Raw genomic sequence first — 4,505 nt, 5'->3', positions numbered from 1 at the left:
GAAGAGAACCTAATAATGAATAAAGAAAAGACAATCCAAAGGAAAAATGAGCAAAAGATATGAATTCGGAAAGTCATAGAAAATATGTCCAATATTAATATGTCTAACAAACATTTGAAAAATGGTTCAAGTTTACTTTTAACAAAGAAAATGAAATTAAAATAGCAGTAATATACCCCTTCCATAAGATTGATATAATTTTTATTTATTATTATTTTTTTAAGATATAATTTTTAAAAGATATATGAGAAGCTTCTTAGTTCAGGCTGCTATAACAAAGTACCATAGTCTGGGTGGCTCATAAACAACAGGAATTTATTTCTCACAATTCTGGAGGCTTGAAGTCTGAGATTGGGATGACAGCATGGTTGGATTCTGGCGAGGGCTTGCAGACAGAGTTGTAGACTGCTGACTCTTCCAGGTTGTACATAACTGACTTGTTGTACCCTCACTTGGTGGGAAAAGGGCTAGGGAGCTCTGTAGGGTCTCTTTTACAAATGAATTATTACCTCCCAAAGGCCCCACCTCCTAATACCTTTGCATTGGAGGTTTGAATTTCAACATATGAATTTGAGGGGCGGACACAAACATTCAGTCAATAACAGAGAGATATGTCACTGCTGTTTAATTTAAAAGTTGATAGTGTCGGGGCCGGCCCAGTGGCGCACTGCTACAGTGCACCGCTTGGGAGCGCGGCGGCGCTCCCGACGCGGGTTCGGATCCCACATACAGACCGGTTCCCACTCACTGGCTGAGCGAGGTGCGGGCGCGACACTGAGGGTTGCGATCCCGTTGCCGGTCCCGGTACGGTACGGGTGCAACACTGAGGGTTGCGATCCGTTGCCGGACACGAAAAAAGACAAAAAAAAAGAAAAAAAAAAAGTTGATAGTGTCTTTAACACAGTTAATGAGGGTGTGGGGAAACATATTCCCAAATATTGTTAATGGGCTGTATGTTGGTAGGGCTTCTTTTGGAGGATCATTTGGAAGTATTTGTCAAAATGTGGCTCTTGCTGTTGTACTTGAAGGATGATTTGGCTAAGAATAAAATTCATAGGTTTCATTTTCTTCCCCTTAGAACCTTGAAGTCATTGCTGCATTGTTTTTCTGATGTTGAATGTTGCTTTAGTGCTTACCCCAGTATCTTCATTTGTCTCTTGGTTGGTTTGATTTCATCTTAAGTATTTTTCCCCCAGAAAGGGATAATATGTTTTTTATTCCCAAAATTCTTTCTTGTTCGAGAATGTCTGTCTTTGGCTGTATACTTAAATGACAACTTGACCAGATACAATACTCTTGGGCTCACCCTGTTTCCCTAGAAACTGCAGTCACTGAATGCTGCTGTGGAGAAGTCTGAGGCCAGCCTGATTCTTCCTTCTTTTAGGTGATCTGCATTTTCCAGCTGGGTGACAGGAATTCCTTCTTCATCCTTAAAACTGAACAACTTAATCAGGATATGTCTTGGTTTCGATTGTTCATTATTAGATTTTCTTGGAACACAATGTGTCCTTTCAATATTTAGATTAAGTTCTCCATAGTTCTTCCTACCAGAAAATTTTTCTTCTGTTACATATTAAAACACTTTTCTTTCTAATTTGTTACATTCTTTAGGAACACCAATTTTCCTGTGGCTATATCATCTTTATGTGTCATCTACATTTTTTTTATCTTCTTTCAACTTTTTAGAAAATGGAATTATTTTATCTGATTCACTATGATTAAAGCAAGAGTTACTTAATTTATTTATGTTATGTAGTAGTGTTGATATGGTCCCTAAAATGTTTTCTCTGCTCTACAGTATTTTTTTCATATCTCATTCTGTTGTTTCATCATGTTGTCTTTGAGTTCTTTTACTCAATTCATGTTTTTAGAAAGTTGTTCTATAGCGTGAAGCATTCACAGGTAATTTTCTGTTCCTCCGGTTATATTTTCCTCAACACAGCATTCCTTATCTTTTTATTTTTGGCAGCTGGCCGGTATGGGGATTTGAACCCTGACCTTGGTGTTGTTAGTGCCACACTCTAACCAACTGAGCTAACTGGCCAACCCTTCTTTATTTTTTGTATGCCATGGTTCCTTTCCTTCTTTGTTTCTTTTCCCTTTTCATTTGCTATGTTATATTTGAGTATTTATCATGCTGATTTTGAGAAGGAATTCTTTCATGATACCCATTCAATCTTATTTAGTCTGAGTGAACACGTGCAGCTGAGGCCAATCAGAGTTCTAAGACAATTAATAAATGCATGCTTCTTATTTCTTTGTTACATTGTATTGCCTTGGTTTGGAATTACCAGAAGAGTGTTTTATAAAATACTGGGGATAGCAGTCATAGCAGCTAAGCACTCCCTTACCCTCACCATAATCTTCAGGCTACAGATATCTGAATAGACCACCCTAGACCATCCTCAAACTGTAGCTCTTGGGGGAAAAACAAACCCACATTCACATGTTACCTCCTCAGAGAGGCTTTCTTTGACTATCCTTTCGAAAGATACCCAAACTCTATTTACTCTACAAGTATTACAACACCTCTGAGGAGATCCCTTTATGTCTTCAAAGCATTTGCCACTATTTCTAAGTATCTTATTTATTCCCTTATTAGTTTAATGTCTTTCTGACTCTTGGAATATAGCTCCATGTGAGAAGGGACTTTGTCTCTCCTTTTGAATTTCTGTTTCCCCAGCATCAAGAACAGGCCCAAAGAAGAACATTGTTGTTTTTGTTTGTTTGTTTGTTTTTATTGTTTTTCCTTTTTGTCTTTTTTCGTGACCGGCAACGGATCGCAACCCTCAGTGTCGCGCCCGTACCGGACCGGGACCGGCAACGGGATCGCAACCCTTGGTGTTGCGCCCGCACCTTGCTCAGCCAGTGAGCGGCCGGTCTGTATGTGGGATCTGAACCCTCGGCGGGAGCGCCGCCGTGCTCCCAAGCAGCGCACTGTAGCAGTGCGCCACCGGGCCCGCCCAACATTGTTGTTTTGATAAATATTTCTTTATAATTTTATTTTAAGTTTTCAGTAAACATTCTTAGCATATATGTTTTTGAACGATTTAAGTGATCTTATTAGAGTAAATTTGTGGCAGTGGGATTACTATACTAAGAGGTACACACATTTTATCTTATATTACCCATTGCCAAACTGTTTCCATAAAGGCTCTTCAAATTTATGCTCCCACCAATGGAGATGACTGCTAATTTTTCTTATCTGTAGTGAGTTTAGTCAATCTTCCTAATCTTACCAACCTATAGGTAAAATATAATAGCTTATTGCTTTTTTTGTATTTTTAATTTAGGATATTAGCCATTTGTAGTTCTTATTTTGAGCATTGTCTATTCATGTAACTTGACCTTTTTCTATTGGGCTGTTAAATTTCTCTTGTTGATTTATAATAGTTAATTAGGTATTTGTTATAAAAATTTTCCATATTTGTTATTTGTTTTTCATTCTTGTCTATGGCCTTTCTTGCTAGGCAGAATGTTTACATTTGTATGTAGTTAATATTTTCCCTTTATGATTTCTGGCTTCTGAGACATGTTTTGAAAGCCCTTCTTTACTTCCAAGATTATACAAATATTTATCCATGTTTTCTTCAAGTATTTTTATGATTTTTCCCCCTTTGGATCTAAGGAGTGAAGTAGGGATAGAGCTTTATTTTTTCTAAATGACTGGCTAGTTATTTCAAAATCATTTGATGAATGATTCAACTTATCTCTACTAATTAGAATTTAGTGGCCAGTTAGCTCAGTTGGTTAGAGGGCAGCCTTATAACACCAAGGTCATGGGTTTGGATCCCAGTTGTGGCCAGCCGCAAAAAAAAAAAAAAAAGAAAGAAAGAATTTAGTGACTGTTTATCATGCTCCAGATACTGACTAAATTCTTTACATACCTAATCTAGTTTAATCCTTACATCAAGTGGTGACAAAATCAGATTTGCATTTAAAACACTCACACACAGTCTCTCTTCAATGTGAAAAATAGATTGGTCAGGTATATTAGTTTTTCCAGAGAAACAGAACCAATAGGATATATATAGATGTATAAGAGGGAATTTATTATGGGAATTGGTTCACAATTATGGAGGCCAAAAATCCCGAGATATGCCCTTTACAAGATGGAGAACCAGGAAAGCTGGTGGTGTAATTTAGCGTGAGTCCAAAAGCCTGAGAACTGGGAGGGCCAATGATGTAAGTCCAGGAGTCCAGTGGCCCAAGAACCTGGAACTCAGGTATCTGAGAAGAGAAAATAGATGTCCCAGCTCTAGAAAAGAGAGAGAGAGAGTTTACCCTTCTCTCCCCTTTTTAAAAAAAAAAAAAAAATCAGGGCCCTCAACAGGTTGGATGATGCCTGCCCACACTGGTGAGGATGGTCTTTACACAGTCTACTGACTCAAATGCTAATCTTCTCCAGAAACGCTCTTACAGACCCGCCCAGAAATGATGACTTACCAGCTATCTGAGCATCTCTTAGCCCAGTCAAGTTGACATATAAAATTAACTGTCACAAT

At 38.1% G+C, this 4,505-nt stretch overlaps 1 non-coding gene across 1 annotated transcript; it reads right to left on the bottom strand.

Moving 5' to 3' along the window:
* Positions 1-1,970: 1,970 nt before the first annotated feature.
* TRNAV-AAC lies at positions 1,971-2,044 on the bottom strand. Its single transcript has one exon. It is a non-coding gene; the product is annotated as a tRNA-Val (tRNA).
* Positions 2,045-4,505: the final 2,461 nt, after the last annotated feature.

The sequence above is a fragment of the Galeopterus variegatus genome, unplaced genomic scaffold (genome assembly GCF_000696425.1).
Source record: "Galeopterus variegatus unplaced genomic scaffold, G_variegatus-3.0.2 Scaffold598, whole genome shotgun sequence".
NCBI lineage: Eukaryota > Metazoa > Chordata > Mammalia > Dermoptera > Cynocephalidae > Galeopterus > Galeopterus variegatus.
Note: the sequence above shows the minus strand (reverse complement) of the source record. Positions and strands in the feature narration are given on the sequence as shown.